A 23,195-nucleotide genomic window follows, 5' to 3' on the forward strand; every position below is an offset into this window, starting at 1 on the left:
TAGGGTTCACCCATGTAATTCACCTCTGCCATTGTAGGGTTCTCAGGATCATAAGCTTCTTCTTCAAAAGATGCCTCTTTAGTACTGTTGGATGCATTTTGCCATCCATTCAGACTTTGAGAAATCATGTTGACTTGCTGGGTCAACATTTTGTTCTGAGCCAATATGGCATTCAGAGCATCAATTTTAAGAACTCCCTTCCTCTGAGGCGTTCCATTACTCACAGAATTCCTCTCAGAAGTGTATATGAATTGGTTATTTGCAACCATGTCAATGAGTTTTTGAGCTTCTGCAGGAATTTTCTTTAGGTGAATGGATCCACCTACAGAATGGTCCAGTGACATCTTAGAGAACTCAGATAGACCATAATAGAATATATCCAAAATGGTCCATTCTGAAAGCATGTCAGAAGGACATCTTTTGGTCATCTGCTTGTATCTTTCCCAAGCTTCATAGAGGGATTCACCATCTTTTTGTTTGAAGGTCTGAACATCCACTCTAAGCTTTCTCAGTTTTTGAGGTGGAAAGAACTTAGCCAAGAAGACCATGACCAGCTTCTCCCAAGAGTCTAGGCTATCTTTAGGTTGTGAGTCCAACTATATTCTAGCTCTGTCTCTTATAGCAAAAGGGAAAAGCATGAGCCTGTAGACTTTAGGATCTACTCCATTAGTCTTAACAGTCTCACAGATCTATAAGAACTCAGTTAAAAACTGATAGGGATCTTCTGATGGAAGTCCATGAAACTTGCAGTTCTGTTGCATTAGAGCAACTAGTTGAGGCTTCAGCTCAAAATTGTTTGCTCCAATGGCAGGGATTGAGATGCTTCTTCCATCAAACTTGAAAGTAGGTGTAGTATAATCACCAAGCATCCTCCTTGTATTATTATTTTCGGCTGCCATCTCCTCTTCCTTTTCGAAAATTTTTGTAAGGTTGTCTCTGGATTGTTTAGCTTCTCTTAGTTTCCTTTTCAGAGTCCTTTCAGGTTCAGGATCTGCTTCAACAAGAATGTCCTTGTCCTTGCTCCTGCTCATATGAAAAAGAAGGGAACAGAAAATAATAATAGGGATCCTCTTTACCATAGTAGAGAGATTCTTTTATGTTAGTAGAAGAAGAAAAGAATTGAAGAAGGAAAAGAAGAAAATTCGAACTCAGAGAGGAAGAGGGGGTTTGAATTTTAAGATGAAGAGAAGTGTTAGTAAATGAATAAATAAATAGAAAGAGATGTGAGAGAAGAGTTTTCGAAAATTAACTAAAATAAAAGAAGAATATTAAAGTTAAAATTCAAAAATTATTTTTGAAAAACAGTTAGTGATTTTTGAAATTTGAGAGAAGAAATAAAATTAAAATTAAAATTTGAAACAATTAGTTAATTAAAAAGAATATTTGAAAAAGGGAGAGGAGTTTTTGAAAATTAGAGAGATAAAATTAGTTAGGTGGTTTTGAAAAAGATAAGAAATGTACAAAAAGTTAATTAGTTAATTGAAAAAGATTTAAAAATCAATTTTGAAAAGATAATAAGTTAGAAAAGATTTTGAAATTGATTTTGAAAAAGATATGATTGAAAAAGATATTTTGAAAAAGATATGATTGAAAAAGATATTTTAGAAAAAGATTTGATTTTTAAAATTAGAATTGATTACTTGACTAACAAGAAACTAAAAGATATGACTCTAAAATTTAAAGATTGAACCTTTCTTAACAAGAAAGTAACAAACTTCAAATTTTTGAATCAATCACATTAATTTTTAGTAAAGTTTTTGAAATTTTGAAATAAAGATAAGAAAAAGATTTTGAAAATAAATTTTCAAATTTTCGAAAATCATAAAAGAAAAATGAAAAAGATTTGATTTTTGAAAAAGATTTTAATAAGATAGGATTTTAAAATTGAAAATTTGACTTGACTTATAAGAAATAGCTAATTTTTAAAAATTTTTGACTAAGTCAACTCAAATTTTCGAAAATTATGAGCAAAATAAGGAAAAGATATTTTTTTATTTTTAAATTTTTAATGAGGAGAGAGAAAAACACAAATATGACCCAAGACATGAAAATTTTGGATCAAAATACTTAATGCATGCAAGAACACTATGAATGTCAAGATGAACACCAAGAACACTTTGAAGATCAAGATGAACATCAAGACTTATTTTTGAAAAAATTTCAAGAAAAGAAAAACATGCAAGACACCAAACTTAGAAATTTTTCATATTTTGACACTAAGAATTCAAAAATGCATATGAGAAATAACAAAAAATACAAAACAAGAAAATATCAAGATCAAACAAGAAGACTTACCAATAACAACTTGAAGATCATGAAGAACACCATGCATGAGTTTTCGAAAAATGTACAAATTTTTAAAGACATGCAATTGACACCAAACTTAAAAATTGACACTAGACACAAAATATTTTTTATTTTTATGATTTTATTAATTTTTTTGTATTTTTCGAATATAATTTTTGGAAAAACGAAAACAAAAGAATTTTTTTTTGAAAAAAATATTTTTGAAAACTTTTTGAAAGTAAAATTACCTAATCTGAGCAACAAGATGAACCGTCAGTTGTCCAAACTCAAACAATCCCCGGCAACGGCGCCAAAAACTTGGTGCACGAAATTGTGATCATCAACAATGGTGCCAAAAACTTGGTAGTGCTCTCAAACGTGAATCACACTTTGTCACAACTTCGCACAAGTAACCAACAAGTGCACTGGGTCGTCCAAGTAATAAACCCTACGTGAGTAAGGGTTGATCCCATGGAGATTGTTGGTATGAAGCAAGCTACGGTCATCTTGTAAATCTCAGTTAGGCGGATTCAAATGGTTATAAAGGTTTTCAAAATAATAATAAATAAAGCATAAAATAAAGATAGAGATACTTATGTAATTCATTGATGAGACTTTTAGATAAGTGTATGGAGATGCTTGTCCTTTCTGAATCTCTACTTTCCTACTGCTTTCATCCAATCCTTTATACTCTTTTCCATGGCAAGCTGTATGTAGGGCATCACCGTTGTCAATGGCTACTTTCCATCCTCTCAGTGAAAATGGTCCAAATGCTCTTGTCACAGCACGGCTAATCATCTGTCGGTTCTCGATCATGTCGGAATATAATCCATTGATTCTTTTGCGTCTGTCACTACGCCCAACAATCGCGAGTTTGAAGCTCGTCACAGTCATTCAATCCCTGAATCCTACTCAGAATACCACAAACAAGGTTTAGACTTTTTGAATTCTCAAGAATGGCCGCGAAAGGGTTCTAGCTTATACCATGAAGATCCTGATTAAGGAATCCAAGAGATACACGCTCGTTCTAAGGTAGAACGGAAGTGGTTGTCAGTCACGCGTTCATAGGTGAGAATGATGATGAGTGTCACAGATCATCAGATTCGTCACGTTGAAGTGCAACGAATATCTTAGAATAAGAACAAGCTGAATTGAATAAAAGATAGTAGTACTTTGCATTAAAACTCGAGGTACAGCAGAGCTCCACACCCTTAATCTATGGTGTGTAGAAATTCTACCGTTGAAAATACATAAGTGATGGTCTAGGCATGGCCGAATGGCCAGCCCCCCTGAATGATCAAAAGACCGAATGGTCAAAAGACTAGCCACTAGTACAATAGTAAAAAGTTCTATTCATACTAAACTAGCTACTAGGGTTTATAGAAATAAGTCTAAATGCAGAAATCCACTTCTGGGGCCTACCTTGGTGTGTGCTTGGGCTGAGCTTGAGCTTTACACGTGTAGAGGCTTCTCTTGGAGTTAAACGCCAAGTTGTAACGTGTTTTTGGCGTTTAACTCTGGTTTGTGACGTGTTTCTGACGTTTTACTCCAGAATGCAGCATGGAACTGGCGTTGAACGCCAGTTTTCGTTGTCTAGGCTCGAACAAAGTATGGACCATTATATATTTCTGGAAAGCCCTGGATGTCTACTTTCCATTGCAGTTGAGAGTGCGCCATATGAAGTTCTGTAGCTCCAGAAAATCTATTTCGAGTGCAGGGAGTTTAGAATCCAACAGAATAAGCAGTCCTTTTTCAGCCTGAATTAGATTTTTGCTCAGGTCCCTCAATTTCAGCCAGAAAATACTTGAAATCATAAAAAATCACACAAACTCATAGTAAAGTCCAGAAATGTGAATTTTGCATGAAAACTAATAAAAACATCCCTAAAAGTAGCTAGATCATACTAAAAACTACCTAAAAACAATGCAAAAAAGCGTATAAATTATCCGCTCATCAATAGGCTATCTAGGATTGAAGCCATGCTTGAAAACATTTGCAAGGAGGTCCAAGATAATAGAACATTCAAGGAAGAAGTGAGGACTAGTATGAAAAGTCGAGGAGAAACCATTAAGAAGCTTGAGTCCCAAATGGAGTACCTATCTCAACAATTTCCAAAGTCCACTGACAGCTTCCCAAGTGATACTGAAAAGAATCCAAGAGAAGAGACCAAGAAGGTAAGGTAGGAAGAATGCAAGACAATCAATCTAAGCAGTAAAGAGGTCCTGGAGGAAGAATGCTACAGGCACCCAGAGCATGATACAGGATAGTCAAGGAAAAATGTAAGGGAGACAGAACAAATGACTAGCCCTGAACGGAGGAAGGAACCAAAAGAGAAAGAGGTCCTTAACCCTCATTTGCCACAAGCACCATTCCCCCAGAGACTCAGGGGAGGTGAGAAGGAGAGATCATACACTAGATTCCTGGATATATTTAAGTGTGTTCATGTCACCATTCCCTTCCTTGAGACCCTGTAGCAGATGCCTACATACATTAAATGTATGAAGGAGCTGCTGACCAAGAAGAGCACCCTGAAGGGAGAACAAACAGTGGTAATGAATAAGGAATGTAGTGCCATCATACAGAAGGACTTGCCTACAAAGAAGAAGGATGCAGGGAGTTTTCACATCCCTTGTGCAATAGGAGAGACAATGATTGATAGAGGGTTTTGCGATCTAGGAGCAAGCATCAATGTAATGCCTCTATCTCTCATGAAGAAGCTGAAAATTAATGAGTTGAAACCCACATATGTGATTCTTCAGTTGGCTGACAAGACCCAGAAACAAGCACTAGGAGTGGTTGAAAATATACTGGTGAAGGTCGGAAAGTACTTCTTACCTGCAGATTTTGTTATTCTTGAAATGGAAGAAAGCTACCTTCATTCAATCATTCTAGGGAGACCATTCCTAGCCGCTGCCAGAGTACTTATAGATGTGGAGCAAGGCTAGTTAATATTGAGAATACATGATGAGCAACTCACCTTCCATGTCTTCTAATCATCACATGATCTATATCAGGAGAAGGACTGCATGAAAGACAAATTTGGTGATACTAACCTGAAAGAAGCACCCAATGAATCAGCCCTAGGGAATCTAAAGTCATGTCGGAAAGAGAAGAAAGAAGTAAAGGTGATGTTACAGACTGAGGATATTAAGGAGGAGTTAGAGTCACAACCCTCACTTGAGACAAGAAAGAAGGATCCTTCTGACACAAGTTTAGCTGAAGCATTACTTAAAGGAGAGAAGAGAATGGAGAAGAAGATTCCAAGGAGGTGGAAAAATAAAAAGATTCTCACAGAGGACTTTTCCCCAAGGGACAAGGAGATATCAATCCATTTTCCACTACTTCCACCTGATCTTCCTGCCATTCCATCTCAGTTACCTCCAGTATACACAATCAGAAAGATACTCTCCTTGGAGCATGTAGAAATCATCAAGAAAGCAAGTGGAGATAACTTCATTGTGCGAGGAGAGGACCTGAAGCACTATAACACCCCTGACAGAGACCAATCGTCAAGCTAATGACGCTAAAGAAGCGCTCCATAGGAGGCAACCCATGCTTAGAATTCCTGTCTTTACTGTTTTAATATCAATAATCAATGGTTGCTTAGCATGAAGTTGAGCTTTTATGAATAAATTTGACACTTGCAGCAAACATTTAGCATATGCTTGATCTCTAAGTTTGGTGTGCCTAAGGGCACTCTAGAATGGCTTTCTAAAGCATAATGATCATGTAGCCATCTTAGAACATATACTCATTAATTTTCTTGAAGTATATGACCAAACATTCAGTTTTGTGTGTGACATAGGCTGTAAGTCAAGAAATGTCAATTTGTTCTCAAGCAGAAATTTCATGAAAAGTGAACCATGTCATGCATAGTTTTTTTAGTTACTTTTTATTTCGTCATCATAGAAAAGGGTGTCCTCATGATGCATAAATCAACAATGATAAGAGTTTCATTGATTTTCATGTGAACTACTTGGTGGACTTAATTCATTGAGCCATACTGCCAAACATTAAGTTTGGTGTCCACTAAGGCTATATAAGTACTTAAAGGAGTCAGGGTTGATTGATGTGTCATGAGGAATACTTAGAATTATTTTCTTGTCATAGCTTTACCGCCACTTCTCTTTAATTCAATTTTGTCTTATTTAGGCATAGGAAAGAGAAGATGGATGGAATGGACAAGGTGGGACAGGTACGGCTAGCATGAAGAATGGAAAGTGGGTCACATGGCATGGGAAGTTACTCCTTGAGAAGACAAATCTACACATTATTGGGAGAATCACCTAGAGAATCGACCCCACATGCCCAATAAAGAGGCAATCTTTGTCCTTATTCAACTTCACATGCACACCATTCATTCTCACCCTTTTACAAAGTATCTTAACCATCCAGTCTTCATCAGTGTTTGCTATATATGACCTTAAGTGGATCGTGCCTCATATCTCAATTCTTCACCCTCTTGCACTCATAAATTCGGTCTTGTACCCTTGAACTTTAAAGTCACAACTGTGCCCTCTTGTGCCTCAAACCATTCTTGACCCATTTGAGTTCATAACCTCACTCATTCTCAAGCCACCTTTTCATCCTAAATTGCACTACACTAGCCAATCGTCATCACTAGTCCTCTTTCTTCTAGTCGACCAATATTAAGGCAACTATGGCATCTTCCTCAAGCTTCAAAAGAAGAAGAAGGAAGGAACCTATTATTGAGGAAAGTGAAAACGAATATGACAGATGGAAGTTTAAATTACTATTCCACCAAATTCAACTTGAATAGATGACACCCAAAAGGATACTTCCAGAGATTCCTTTCCAGCTACCCAAAGATGAATGTCCAGAAATTCGAGAGAAGACCATGAAAAGAAAATGGGAGGCCCTCACTAACCCATTCACCAGAATCAATGCTAGCATTATAAAAGAGTTTTATGCCAATATAGTGAGGCTTGACACAACCATTTTAGCCCGAAGACCATCATGAAGGTCTTAGGCCTGAGAGTAGCACACTTTGACAAACCTGGTTACCAGGAAAGAATAAATGGCAATCTGGACTATGATCAAATTACTAGTGATATCTGTGTGATTCATACTAACTAGAAGAGGGACGTTCATGGAGGGAACAAACATCTGAGAAGAGGGGATCTCACCCTTGAGGCAAAAGGGTGGTATGAACTTATAAGGAGATCAATCTTGGGCATTGTAAACACCTCAGAAGTTAACAAAAAAAGGCCACCATGCTGCACTGCATTGTGGTAGGAGGGGAGATAAAAGTCTATGAGATCATTGCAAAGGACATTCAAAAGATCTCTGAGAAAAGTTTTGCTAAAGCTTGGTTCCACTACCCAAGCACCATCATGCAGTTATGCATAAAAGCCAGGGTGCCACTAGAGGATGCAAATCTAATTTGGCTAAATACGGGCATGCCAGTGACCTTGGAAAGAATGATGAATGTTACAGTTGTCTAACAGCGTTGAAGACCACAAAGAAGGCAAAGAAGGGAAGAACCATAGGAAGAAGAGCAACAGGAGGAAGAACAACAAGAAGAGCAACAAATTCTAGCACAAACCAGCATGAAGATGAGCCAAATAGAAGATGCTATTGAAAGGCTATCCCAACAATACACAAAAGCTCAAGAAAAACAAGAAGAATTCCAGTTACACTACATGAGAAGGCAAGAAAATCAGGAGGAGCTCCAACTGAGGATGTTAGACCAACAAAGAGATTTCCAAGCAAGATTTTTGGATTCACAAAGAGAACAATCTGCCCAGTTCCAGGAATCTTTTAATAAATTGTCTGAACAACAAGCTGAGCAACAAAATTACATCCTGAACATGTACAATTGGAAGAATGTATATGGTGCACGAAATTGTGATCACTACAACTTCGCACAACTAACCAGCAAGTGCACTGGGTCGTCCAAGTAATACCTTACGCGAGTAAGGGTCGATCCCACGGAGATTGGTGGTATGAAGCAAGCTATGGTCACCTTGTAAATCTCAGTCAGGCAGACTCAAATGGGTATAGATGATGAATGAAAATAACACAAAGATAAAGATAGTGATACTTATGTATATCATTGGTGTAAGAGCTTCAGACAAGTGTATGAAGATGCCTTCCCTTCCGTCTCTCTGCTTTCCTAATGCCTTCATCCAATCCTTCTTACTCCTTTCCATGGCAAGCTCGTGTAGGGTTTCACTGTTGTCAGCAGCTACCTCCCATCCGCGCAGTGAAAGCTAATGCACACACTCTGTCACAGTGCTGCCAATCACCGGTTTGGTTCCCTCCCCTACCGGAATAGAATCACTCTTTTGCGTCTGTCACTAACGCCCAGTAGGTTACAGGTTTGAAGCACGTCACAGTCATTCAATCATTGAATCCTACTCAGAATACCACAGACAAGGTTAGACCTTCCGGATTCTCTTGAATGCCGCCATCAGTTCTTGCCTATACCACGAAGACTCTGATCTCACAGAATGGCTGGCTCGTTTGTCAGGCGAGCACTCGGTTGTCAGGCGATCAACCATGCATCATGCAATCAGAAATCCAAGAGATATTCACTAAGCCTCAGATGCTTGTAGAACAAGAATGGTTGTCAGTCACCTTGTTCATGAGTGAGAATGGTGATGGGCGTCAATCATCACCTTCATCATGTTGAAGAACAAGCGATATCTTGGATAAAGAACAAGCGGAATTGAATGGAAGAACAATAGTAATTGCATTAATACTCGAGGTACAGCAGAGCTCCACACCTTAATCTATGGTGTGTAGAAACTCCACCGTTGAAAATACATAAGAGCAAAAGTGATCATTGGTTTCGGCCCCTAGAGAGGGAACCAGAAGAACCAAGATCTGATCTAAGAACTAGATGTCCAAAGATGAAAATACAATAGTAAAAGGTCCTACTTATAGAAAACTAGTAACCTAGGGTGTACAGAGATGAGTAAATGACATAAAAATCCACTTTCGGGCCCACTTGGTGTGTGCTTGGGCTGAGCAATGAAGCATTTTTCGTGTAGAGACTCTTCTTGGCGTTTAACTCCAGCTTTTATGCCAGTTTGGGCGTTTAACTCCCAATTAGGTGCCAGTTCCGGCGTTTAACGCTGGGAATTCTGAGGGTGACTTTGAACGCCGGTTTGGGCCATCAAATCTTGGGCAAAGTATGAACTATTATATATTGCTGGAAAGCCCAGGATGTCTACTTTCCAACGCCGTTGAGAGCGCGCCAATTGGGCTTCTGTAGCTCCAGAAAATCCACTTCGAGTGCAGGGAGGTCAGAATCCAACAGCATCTGCAGTCCTTTTGAGCCTCTGGATCAGATTTTTGCTCAGATCCCTCAATTTCAGCCAGAAAATACCTGAAATCACAGAAAAACACACAAACTCATAGTAAAGTCCAGAAAAGTGAATTTTAACTAAAAACTAATAAAAATATACTAAGAACTCAACTAAAACTACTAAAAACATACTAAAAACAATGCCAAAAAGCGTACAAATTATCCGCTCATCACAACACCAAACATAAATTGTTGCTTGTCCCCAAGCAACTGAAAATCAAATAAGATAAAAAGAAGAGAATATACTATAGACTCCAAATTATCAATGAAACTAAGCTCCAAATTAGATGAGCGGGACTAGTAGCTTTTTGCCTCCGAACAGTTTTGGCATCTCACTTTATCCTTTGAAATTCAGAATGATTGGCTTCTTTAGGAACTCAGAATCCAGATAGTGTTATTGATTCTCCTAGTTAAGTATGATGATTCTTGAACACAGCTACTTATTGAGTCTTGGCTGTGGCCCAAAGCACTCTGTCTTCCAGTATTACCACCGGATACATACATGCCACAGACACATAATTGGGTGAACCTTTTCAGATTGTGACTCAGCTTTGCTAAAGTCCCCAATTAGAGGTGTCCAGGGTTCTTAAGCACACTCTTATTGCCTTGGATCACAACTTTATTTCTTTCTTTCTTTTTCTCCCCTTTTTTTTTCGTTTTTCTCCTTCTTTTTCTCCCTTTTTTTTTTGTATTCACTGCTTTTTCTTGCTTCAAGAATCATTTTTATGATTTTTCAGATCCTCAGTAACATGTCTCCTTTTTCATCATTCTTTCAAGAGCCAACAATTTTAACATTCATGAACCACAAATTCAAAAGACATATGCACTGTTCAAGCATACATTCAGAAAACAAAAGCATTGCCACCACATCAAACTAATTAAGCTAGTTTTAAAGATGAATTTGAAATCCTGTACTTCTTGTTCTTTTGTGATAAAAACAGTTTTCATTTAAGAAAGGTGATGGATTCACATTCATAGCTTTAAGGCATAGACACTAAGACACTAATGATCATAAGACACAAACATGGATAAACATAAAGCACTAAAATTCGAAAAACAGAAGAATAAAGAACAAGGAGATTAAAGAATGGGTCCACCTTAGTGATGGCGGTTCTTTCTTCTTCTTGAAGATCCTATGGAGTGCTTGAGCTCCTCAATGTCTCTTCCTTGTCTTTGTTGCTCCTCTCTCATGATTCTTTGATCTTCTCTAATTTCATGGAGGGTGATGGAGTGTTCTTGGTGCTCCACCCTTAGTTGTCCCATGTTGGAACTTAATTCTCCTAGGGAGGTGTTCAGTTGCTCCCAATAGTCTTGTGGAGGAAAGTGCATCCCTTGAGGTATCTCAGGGATCTCTTGATGAGAAGGGTCTCTTGTTTGCTCCATCTTCTTCTTAGTGATGGGCTTGAGGTCATGCCTTCTCAGTTGAACCGGCTTTGGATGCCATAAATGGTTATGGAAAAACAAAGAGCAATGCTTTTACCACACCAAACTTAAAAGGTTTGCTCGTCCTCGAGCAAAAGAAGAAAGAAGAGAGTAGAAGAAGAAGAAATGGAGGAGAGGGAGATGGCTTTGTGGTTCGGCCAAAAAGGGGGAGAAGTGGTGGTTTATGAAGGATGGATGTGAGTGGTGAAGAGAAAGAGATGTTGAGGTGATTGGTGAATGGGTGAAGAAGAAGAGAGAGAGTGGTGGGGTTGGTGGGGATCCTGTGGGGTCCACAGATCCTGAGGTGTCAAGGAAAAGTCATCCCTGCACCAAATGGCATCAAAATCCACGTTTTGAGCCATTTCTGGCGTTAAACGCCGGGCTGGTGCCCATTCCTGGCGTTTAACGCCAGGTTGTAGCCCTTTTCTGGCGTTTAACGCCAGTCTGGTGCCCCTTTCTGGCGTTAAACGCCCAGAATGGTGCCAGACTGGGCGTTAAACGCCCAACTGCTAGGCTTACTGGCGTTTAAACGCCAGCAGCTTCTTCCTCCAGGGTGTGCTATTTTTCTTCCTGTTTTTCATCCTGTTTTTGCTTTTTTCATTATTTTTGTGACTTCTTATGATCATCAACCTACAAAAAAAGATAAAATAACAAAAGAAAATAGTTAACTATAAAACATTGGGTTGCCTCCCAACAAGCGCTTCTTTAATGTCATTAGCTTGACAGAGGACTCTCATGGAGCCTCACAAATGATCAGAGCAATGTTGAAACCTCCCAACACCAAACTTAGAGTTTGAATGTGGGGGTTCAACACCAAACTTTAGAGTTTGGTTGTGGCCTCCCAACACCAAACTTAGAGTTTGACTGTGGGGGCTCTATTTGTCTCTGATTTGAGGGAAGCTCTTCAAGCTTCCTCTCCATGGTGACAGAGGGATATCCTTGAGCCTTAAACACATAGGATTCTTCATTCACTTGAATGATCAGTTCACCTCCATCAACATCAATCACAGCCTTTGCTGTGGCTAGGAAGGGTCTACCAAGGATGATGGATTCATCTATGCACTTCCCAGTCTCTAGGACTATGAAGTCAGTAGGGATGTAATGGTCTTCAATCTTCACCAAAACATTCTCTACAAGTCCATGAGCTTGTTTTCTTGAATTGTCTGCCATCTCTAATGAGATTCTTGCAGCTTGTACCTCAAAGATCCCTACTTTCTCCATTACAGAGAGGGGCATGAGGTTTACACTTGACCCTAAGTCACACAAGGCCTTCTTGAAGGTCATGGTGCCTATGGTACAAGGTATAGAAAACTTCCCAGGATCCTGCCTCTTTTGAGGCAGTTTCTGCCTAGACAAGTCATCCAGTTCTTTGGTGAGCAAAGGTGGTTCATCCTCCCAAGTCTCATTTTCAAATAACTTGTCATTTAGCTTCATGATTGCTTCAAGGTATTTAGCAACTTGCTCTTCAGTGACATACTCATCCTCTTCAGAGGAAGAATACTCATCAGAGCTCATGAATGGCAGAAGTAAGTCCAATGGAATCTCTATGGTCTCATTTTGAGCCTCAGATTCCCATTGTTCCTTATTGAGGAACTCAGAGGAGATTGGTGCACGCCCATTGGGGTCTTCCTCAATGGCGTCCACCTCCTCTCTTTCCTCTCCATATTCGGCCATGGTTATGGCTTTGCACTCTCCTTTTGGATTTTCTTCTGTATTACTTGGGAGAGTGCTAGGAGGGAGTTCAGAAATTTTCTTGCTCAGCTGTCCCACTTGTCCTTCCAAATTTCTGATGGAGGACCTTGTTTCATTCATGAAACTTTGGGTGGTTTTGATTAGATCAGAGACCATTGTTGCTAAGTCAGAAGTACTCTACTTAGAACTCTCTGTCTGTTGCTGAGAAGATGATGGAAAAGGCTTGTTATTGCCAGGCCTATTTCTTCCACCATTATTGTTGTTGAAACCTTGTTGAGGTCTCTCTTGATTCTTCCATGAGAAATTTGGGTGATTTCTCCATGAAGAATTATAGGTGTTTCCATAGGGTTCTCCTAGGTAATTCACCTCTTCCATGGAAGGGTTCTCAGGATCATAAGCTTCTTCTTCAGATGAAGCATCCTTAGTACTGCTTGGTGCATTTTGCATTCCAGACAGACTTTGAGCAATCAAATTGACTTGTTGAGTCAATATTTTATTCTGAGCCAATATGGCATTCAGAGTATCAATCTCAAGAACTCCTTTCTTCTGACTAGTCCCATTGTTCACAGGATTCCTTTCAGAAGTGTACATGAATTGGTTATTTGCAACCATTTCAATTAGTTCTTGAGCCTCTGTAGGCGTCTTCTTCAGATGAAGAGATCCTCCAGTAGAGCTATCCAAAGACATCTTAGATAGTTAAGAGAGACCATCATAGAAAATACCTATGATGCTCCATTCAGAAAGCATGTCTGAAGGACATTTTCTGATTAATTGTTTGTATCTTTCCCAAGCTTCATAGAGGGATTCTCCATCCTTCTGTCTGAAGGTTTGGACTTCCACTCTAAGCTTACTCAATTTTTGAGGTGGAAAGAACTTTGCCAAGAAGGCATTGACTAGCTTTTCCCAAGAGTCCAGGCTTTCTTTAGGTTGTGAGTCCAACCATATTCTAGCTCTGTCTCTTACAGCAAAAGGGAATAGCATCAGTCTGTAGACCTCAGGGTCAACCCTATTAGTCTTGACTGTGTCACAGATTTGCAAGAATTCAGCTAAGAACTGATGAGGATCTTCCAATGGAAGTCCATGGAACTTGCAATTCTGTTGCATTAGAGAAACTAATTGAGGCTTAAGCTCAAAGTTGTTTGCTCCAATGGCAGGGATAGAGATGCTTCTCCCATAGAAATCAGGAGTAGGTGCAGTGAAGTCACCCAGCACCTTCCTTGCATTGTTGGCATTATTGTTGTTTTCGGCTGCCATGTTCTTCTTCTTTGAAGAATTCGGTCAGGTCTTCAACATGAATGCCTTTGTCTTTGTTCTTGCTCATATGAAAGAGAAGAAAACAAGAAAATATGGAATCCTCTATGTCACAGTATAGAGATTCCTTGAGATGTCAGAGGAAGAAAAATTGAAGACAGAAGTAGAAAATTCGAACTTAGAAGATGGAGTTCGAATTTTGCATTAAGGAATAAAGTTAGTCCAAAAATAGAAAGATGTGAGAAGAAGGGAAGTAATTTTCGAAAATTAAGTAAAAGATTTTGAAAACATTTTTGAAAAACACTAATTGATTTTCGAAAATAAAAGTGGAAAAGAAATCAAGTGATTTTTGAAAAAGGTTTTGAAATTAGAAATCAAAAAGATTTGATTGAAAACTATTTTGAAAAAGATGTGGTTAAGAAGATATGATTGGTTTTAAAAAGATGTGATTAAAAAGATATGATTTGAAAACAATTTTAAAAAGATATGATTTGAAAACAATTTTAAAAAGATATGATTTGAAAACAATTTTAAAAGATATGATTTTAAAAATTAATGACTTGCCTAACAAGAAAAGATATGATTCAAACATAAAACCTTCCTCAACAGAAAAGGCAAAAAATGTTCAATCAAATCATTAATTGTTAGTAAGTATCTTTGAAAAAGGAAAGAAATTAATTTTGAAAACATTTGATTGAAAAGATATGATTTGAAAAAGATTTGATTTTGAAAAACTTTGAAAACTTGAAAAAAAAATTGATTTTGAAAACAAAATCTTCCCCCTTTGCCATCCTGGCGTTAAACGCCCAGAATGGTGCACATTCTGGCGTTTAACGCCCAAACTACTACCCTTTTGGGCGTTAAACGCCCAGCCAGGCACCCTGGCTGGCGTTTAAACGCCAGTCTGTCTTCTTCACTGGGCATTTTTGAATGCCCAGCTTTTTCTGTGTGATTCCTCTGCAGTATGTTCTGAATCTTCAATTCTCTGTATTATTGACTTGAAAAGACACAAATTAAAAATATTTTTGGATTTTTAATAATAAGGAATAATCAAAATGCAACTAAAATCAAATAACAATGCATGCAAGACACCAAACTTAGCAGTTTGTATACTACTGACACTAACAGAATGAGAATGCATATGAGAAACAACAAAACACTCAAGTCAATAGAATTCAAAGATCAAAACAAGGAAATCATCAAGAACAACTTGAAGATTAATTAAGACACATGCATAAATTCGAAAAATGCAAGAAAAACAGAAACATGCAATTGACACCAAACTTAAGATGAGATTCTAGACTCAAACAAAAAATATTTTTGGTTTTTATGATTTTGTAAATTTTTTTTGGCTTTTTCGAAAATTAAGTGAAAAGGAAAATAAAGGTATCAAAAATTCTTAATGAGAATTCCAGGAATCATGCAATGTTAGTCTAAAGCTTTAGTCTAAAGGAATTAGACATGGCCGGCAAAGCTTCAGCAGGACATTGCATTCAAGAGCTAAATTGATGAAAATCAATCAGCTTTGGTGATGATAAGAACATCACCTTGAAACACTAGAATTCATCCTTAAAGAACTCTGAAGAAAAATACCTAATCTAAGCAACAAGATGAACCGTCAGTTGTTCATACACAAGAACAATCCCCGGCAACGGCGCCAAAAACTTGGTGCACGAAATTGTGATCACTACAACTTCGCACAACTAACCAGCAAGTGCACTGGGTCGTCCAAGTAATACCTTATGCGAGTAAGGGTCGATCCCACGGAGATTGGTGGTATGAAGCAAGCTATGGTCACCTTGTAAATCTCAGTCAGGCAGACTCAAATGGGTATAGATGATGAATGAAAATAACACAAAGATAAAGATAGTGATACTTATGTATATCATTGGTGTAAGAGCTTCAGACAAGTGTATGAAGATGCCTTCCCTTCCGTCTCTCTGCTTTCCTAATGCCTTCATCCAATCCTTCTTACTCCTTTCCATGGCAAGCTCGTGTAGGGTTTCACTGTTGTCAGCAGCTACCTCCCATCCGCGCAGTGAAAGCTAATGCACACACTCTGTCACAGTGCTGCCAATCACCGGTTTGGTTCCCTCCCCTACCGGAATAGAATCACTCTTTTGCGTCTGTCACTAACGCCCAGTAGGTTACAGGTTTGAAGCACGTCACAGTCATTCAATCATTGAATCCTACTCAGAATACCACAGACAAGGTTAGACCTTCCGGATTCTCTTGAATGCCGCCATCAGTTCTTGCCTATACCACGAAGACTCTGATCTCACGGAATGGCTGGCTCGTTTGTCAGGCGAGCACTCGGTTGTCAGGCGATCAACCATGCATCATGCAATCAGAAATCCAAGAGATATTCACTAAGCCTCAGATGCTTGTAGAACAAGAATGGTTGTCAGTCACCTTGTTCATGAGTGAGAATGGTGATGGGCGTCAATCATCACCTTCATCATGTTGAAGAACAAGCGATATCTTGGATAAAGAACAAGCGGAATTGAATGGAAGAACAATAGTAATTGCATTAATACTCGAGGTACAGCAGAGCTCCACACCTTAATCTATGGTGTGTAGAAACTCCACCGTTGAAAATACATAAGAGCAAAAGTGATCATTGGTTTCGGCCCCTAGAGAGGGAACCAGAAGAACCAAGATCTGATCTAAGAACTAGATGTCCAAAGATGAAAATACAATAGTAAAAGGTCCTACTTAAAGAAAACTAGTAACTTAGGGTGTACAGAGATGAGTAAATGACATAAAAATCCACTTCCGGGCCCACTTGGTGTGTGCTTGGGCTGAGCAATGAAGCATTTTTCGTGTAGAGACTCTTCTTGGCGTTTAACTCCAGCTTTTATGCCAGTTTGGGCGTTTAACTCCCAATTAGGTGCCAGTTCCGGCGTTTAACGCTGGGAATTCTGAGGGTGACTTTGAACGCCGGTTTGGGCCATCAAATCTTAGACAAAGTATGGACTATTATATATTGCTGTAAAGCCCAGGATGTCTACTTTCCAACGCCGTTGAGAGCGCGCCAATTGGGTTTCTGTAGCTCCAGAAAATCCACTTCGAGTGCAGGGAGGTCAGAATCCAACAGCATCTGCAGTCCTTTTGAGCCTCTGGATCAGATTTTTGCTCAGATCCCTCAATTTCAGCCAGAAAATACCTGAAATCACAGAAAAACACACAAACTCATAGTAAAGTCCAGAAAAGTGAATTTTAACTAAAAACTAATAAAAATATACTAAGAACTCAACTAAAACTACTAAAAACATACTAAAAACAATGCCAAAAAGCGTACAAATTATCCGCTCATCAGTATACCATACAGTTGGAGAAGCTAGGCATATAGATCGAATGGAATATAATGTGGATACTCAAGCACAACTTAGCTATCTAGTGGCTAGCATACCTGTCATGAATCAAGAAATCCCACCTTATGAAAGGGTCACTCAACCAAAGGACACACAATTGAAAAGAGGTAGAAGAAATAAAGAAAGGATGAAGCAAATGTTGAAAGATGCTGGACTATGGGATGAAGAGAAGTATGGAACTAAAGAACAGCTCAAAGAAAGATGAAGTAAAAAGAAGCAAGAGCAGAAGAAAAAGGGGGAATCAAGCAAAGGAAAGCAACCAAAGAATTGAAAGTTGGTGTTGCTCTTTGCTCATCAATAAGAAAGAACATGCTTTCACTTTACCTTTAATACATTTGAAGTTTGTTGTTCAATTTCTTTAATTTTCAATCAAGTGTGCTAGTCTAAGTGGTGGTATATATGGCTGATTGTGTATCTAGCTCACTAATAAAGTATGAAAGGAAGAATGTCTCTTTGTAGTGTGATTTTGGCTGCTATATGTAAAAACCTTAGTGAATACACATCCTTGTAAGAAAGAAAGAACAAAAAATGAAAGAAACAAAGAATAACAAGCTAGGCACCAATAGTTTGAGCCTTAAGGCATGTGTCTGTGGTGTTTTTGTGCAAGGATATGCTTGAATGAGTAAGTTCTTAGGAGTGCTTCATCACTTGACAACTTGGGTTAACTAACCCGGGATTGTCAACTGAAAATTCACAATCAAGAGCAACCTTGTCACAAAATATTTAGCAACCCAAAGAGGTGTTGGACACCAAGGTCTTAAGAATGAATAACAAACCATGTGCCTGTAGTGAATATGTGTTGAGGAGAGACTTGGGTGATTAAGTCCTTAGGAGTGTTTCAACACTTAGCACCTTGAACCAACTGGTTCGGGAGTGTTGACTAAAAACCTACTTTAAAGAGTTGCCTCAAAAATAGAACACTTAGCTGCTATAATTAAAGAATAAGTTCTCAGAAAAAGAAAAACAAAGAAATAGAATATCAAGGATGAGTGAATAATAAGGTTTCACAGTAGCATCTTGGTTACTACTTAAGTGACATTCCACACTTGAAAACTAATAAAAGGTTGAGCTGCAGCACTTCCTACATGAAACCCCATTGATCAAATTCAATTACTCTCTAATAAGGACATGTATTGCCTTCTGTTTTCATTTATTTGTCTCATGATTCACTACTTGCTTGGGGACAAGCAAGATTTAAGTTTGGTGTTGTGATGCCAAGCCATCTTAAGCTAGTTCACTAGCCTTTTTCTTTTGTTTTTATTAGTTTTATGCACTTTCTTAAGCAATAAGTAAGTATTTGGATTAAAAGTTCATGCAAACATTGATGCATTCAAACATAGTTAATTTGATATTTTTTCATGAGATTTATGCCATAATTACTTGTGTGCTAAGAATGATGCAATCTCTTATGATATTAGCAAGGCTTTGATGAATGTATTGCTTGATGATAGGTGAAGAAAGGCATGGAAGGAAGTTGAAGAATTGACATGGAAGGAAGAAGAGGGTGCAACATTGGTGGCCAAATTGGCTCACCAACGTTACCTCCAATGTATTCAAGGGGACTCAATTCTAGAATTGTGAAAATTACCTTGTGTGCGTACGCACGGCATGGTGTGAGCACTGATGAGCGGATATTTTATACGCTTTTTGGTAGTGTTTTCATATAGTTTTTAGCATGTTTCATTCACTTTTTATTATATTTTTATTAATTTTTATTCAAAAATCACATTTTTGAACTTCACTATGAGTTTGTGTATTTTTCTGTAATTTCAGATATTTTCTGGCTGAAATTGAGGGACCTGAGCAAAAATCTAATTCAGAGGCTGAAAAAGGACTGTAGATGCTGTTGGATTCTGACCCTCCTGCACTCAAAGTGGATTTTCTAGCGCTATAGAAGCCCAATTGGCGCTCTCTTAATTGCGTTGGAAAGTAGATATCTTGGGCTTTCCAGCAATGAATAATATTCCATACTTTGCCCGAGATTTGATAGCCCAAACTGGCGTTAAACGCCAGCCAGAAACTCTTTTCTGGCGTAAAACGCCAGAACTGGCATATTTCTTGGCGTTAAACGCCCATTTTGGCACGCAGGGTGGCATTTAACTCCAATTTGAGGCATATGCTCGTGGAAGCTTAGAAGCTCAGCCCAAACACTCTCCAAGTGGGCCCCGAAAGTAGATTACTACATTATCTGCACTTAGTTACTCATTTTTTGTAAACCTAAGTTACTAGTTTAGTATAAAAACTACTTTTAGGGATTCATTTTGTAACTTATGACATATTACATCTCTTATTGTATCATCTACGGCATGAGTCTCTAAACTCCATAGGTGGGGGTGAGGAGCTCTGCTGTGTTTCAATGGATTAATGCAATTACTACTGTTTTCTATTCAATCACACTTGTTTCTGTTCTAAGATACTCACTCGAACTTCAATACGAAGAATGTAATGATCCGTGACACTCATTATCATTCTCAAATTTATGAACGCGTGCCTGACAACCACTTCCGTTCTATCTGAGCTCAACGTAGTCATTGGGCGACAGCTTGAGTGCGTATCTCTTGGGATTCTAATCCACGAGTTTGACTTGCATCTCCTAACAACAGAACATTTAAACTCGTGAGATCAGAACCTTCGTGGTAGAGGCTAGAACCAATTGGCAGCATTTTTGAGATCCGAAAAGTCTAAACCTTATCTGTGGTATTTCGAGTAGGATCTGGGACGTGATGACTGTGACGAGCTTCAAACTCACGAATATTGGGTGCAGTGACAGTGTGCAAAAGGATAGAGAGATCCTATTTCGACATAAGTGAGAACCGAGAGATGATTAGCCGTGCAAAAACCGTACCAGGACCATTTTCATTGAGAGGACGGATGGTAGCCATTGACAACGGTGATCCACCAACATATAGCTTGCCATAGAAGTAGTCATGCGTGTGATGATTGGGTTTTTGATGGTCTAGAATTCACAAATGAATTCTCGTTGCAACTATAGTTTCTAAACCAATCAATAATCCTTTCATACAAAACTTTGGTTGTCACAAGTAACAAACCACTAAAATTTTAAACCGAAGTATTGGAACCTCAGGTCGTTCTCCCTAGGAATTGTAATGAAGTGTCTTGTTATTGGTTATGAGTTATTTTTGGGGTTTTAATAAGAAACATGAAAGATAAATGGCAAAAAGTAAACTAATGGCTAAAAAGATCTTGGCAAGGGTTGGTGGTCAAGGATCTCTATCCTAATTACTAATCATAATATGAGAATTGGCAAGGATTAATCCCATTAAGTCATCCTCTAACTAGTAAAGGAAAGTCAAATGAGCTATATCAATCCTAGTCCATAGGTCCTAACTCTCCACTAATTCAATTAGTGAGAACTAGAGTCAATGGCTCCCAATCATCATTCACTTGGACATTAGTAACTCAAGAGTTCCTAAGTTACCTTTCCAAGCCAAGAGCATAAAATTCTACTTTAAAATCCAATCAAGCATTTTATCAAACACTTGGAAGGCACAAAAGGAAAGCATAGTAAATCAACAACAAGAATGAGATCTAACAACAATTATTGAAAGGAATTAACAACAACAATAAAAAAGAACACAATTATTATGAATGACCTCTAATTGAATTGAAAGAAAATGGAAGAAATAATAGTAGATCTACAACAAAATACAAAAACAACATAAAAGAGATTACAACAAAAGAATGGAAGAAGAATGAATGTAATAACAAGGAATTGAGAGGATAGAAGTAGAAGAAGATGAATTAAAATCTAGATGTAAGAACTAAACCTAACCCTAATCCTAATCCTAGAGAGAAGTGAGAGCTTCTTTCTCTAAAACTAACTCTAAACTAATCCTAATGTGTATGAATGATTAAGAGTATAGTCTCCCTTTGCTCTTCAATCCTTGGCTTTAAATAGCAGTTTAGGCGCCAAAGTTGGTTGGGATTGGGCCCCACAACTCTTGAGAATTTGTTGGGTGCGAATTCAATTAAAAATTAAGTATCAGCATCGACGCATACACGCACAGCACGCGTACGCGTCCATGGGCCATTTCGCAAGATGCGCGTAAGCGCCAGGTGTGCGCGCGCGTCCATGGGCGAGTTCAATTCTTTGGCTTTTCATGATTTCTCCACTTTGCATGCTTTCCTCTTCACTCCTTTGATCCATTCCTAGCGTTTTCAACCTGAAATCACTAACAAACACATCATGGCATCTAGTGGAATCAAAGTGAGATTAAAATCATCAAGTTAAAGGCCTAAAAAGCATGTTTTCACCTCTAAGCACAAATAAGGAGACAATCACAAAATCATGCTAATTCATTGAATAAATGTGGATAAAAGGTATTAAAATCTCCTAAAATCAATACAAGATAAACCCTACAAATGCGGTTTATCATCCTCCCCACACTTAAACCAAGCATGTCCTCATGCTTAAACCAATAACGAAGTAAGGGTATGGCATTTATTCAATGGGAACTAACTAAATGCAATCTACCTATATGCAACTATCTAAATGAATTCAATTGCTTGGTCAAAATAAATCAATTCCCAAGAAGCATATATGCACAAGGGCTAAGGACTAGCAAGTCTAATCCACAATTGAATTGGGTTATTAAATATTTTTACAAACTTGCATGAAAGGAGATGATCATAGGTGGAGACATGTAATTGAGCATCAAACCCTCACCGGATGTGTTTGCACTATATTCGCTCAAGTGTTTAGGGTTGATTCTCTCAATTCTCCCCTAATCATGCTTTCCAAGATTTGTTTTCCATCTAACAATCAACATTTATTTCATGCATGCATACAATTATCATGAGGTCTTTTCTTTAGGTTGTAATGGGGTCAGGGTCAAGGTAGGATGTATATTTGGTTAAGTGAGCTTGAGATTTAAATCTTTGATACGCTTAGACTTCCCACCTAACCTATGACATCCTATACAATTAAGTTCTAACCTAACTACCCATTTTCACACTTTTTCACATACTCATGCATCCCTTTTCATTTCACAACACTTATGCATCGATTTTATTGAGCTACACTTTGGTTTGGGGCATTTTGTCCCCTTTTTATTTGTTTCTTTTTCTTCTTTTTCTTTCTTTTTCTATTTTTTTTCTTTTCCATATTATTTTTCCTTTTTTTCTTTTTTTTTCCTCATTTTTTTCTTTCTATATACAAGAACATCAATGCGTAAGGTTTTACATTTGATCAATACATGAGTATGTACACAATTCCCAATATTTCCAACAAAAATACAAAATTACCCTTTTACTCCCCCGATGTCCCAAGGTTCCTACACTTGAATGATACTCACACACACTAGCCTAAGCTAATCAAAGATCCAAATTAAGGACTTTTATTGTTTTCCACTTTAAGGCTTGTAATGTGCTAAATTAAGAACGAAGTGGGTTAATCATAGGCTCAAATTGGCTAACAATGGAAGATACAAGGTAGGCTATTTGGGTGAGTGAGCTAAATGAAATGATGGCCTCAATCATATAAATGCATGTATACACAAAATAATGGACATAAAGAATCAAACAAATCAAAGATTACAATTATAGAAAGAGAATAATGCACACAAGAAGGGAAATAAGTGGTTATAAGATGTAACCACACCATTAGGTTCAAAACTCGCTTGTGTTCTTAGCACAAAAACATGATCCACAATATATATAATTCAAGCAAGTTCTATGAAAATTTTTTACTCAAATCAATTGAGATGTCCTATAGATAGAAATCTTGAAAAATCTCATTATTTTGACTAAGCTTATTTTGTATATGTATGCAAAAATAGGAAAATGCAAGTAAAAATCCTAAAACCCTAAAATGAAGT

The 23,195-nt window shown here is 38.0% G+C and overlaps 2 non-coding genes across 2 annotated transcripts; both read left to right on the forward strand.

Annotated features, from left to right (window-relative positions):
* Window positions 1-398: 398 nt before the first annotated feature.
* LOC130937295 (small nucleolar RNA R71) lies at window positions 399-506 on the forward strand. Its single transcript, XR_009068519.1, has one exon. It is a non-coding gene; the product is annotated as a small nucleolar RNA R71 (small nucleolar RNA).
* Window positions 507-13,474: 12,968 nt separating this feature from the next.
* On the forward strand, window positions 13,475-13,582 carry LOC130937689 (small nucleolar RNA R71). Its single transcript, XR_009068895.1, has one exon. It is a non-coding gene; the product is annotated as a small nucleolar RNA R71 (small nucleolar RNA).
* Window positions 13,583-23,195: the final 9,613 nt, after the last annotated feature.

This window comes from Arachis stenosperma, chromosome 6, assembly GCF_014773155.1.
Source record: "Arachis stenosperma cultivar V10309 chromosome 6, arast.V10309.gnm1.PFL2, whole genome shotgun sequence".
Classification (NCBI taxonomy): Eukaryota; Viridiplantae; Streptophyta; class Magnoliopsida; order Fabales; family Fabaceae; genus Arachis; species Arachis stenosperma.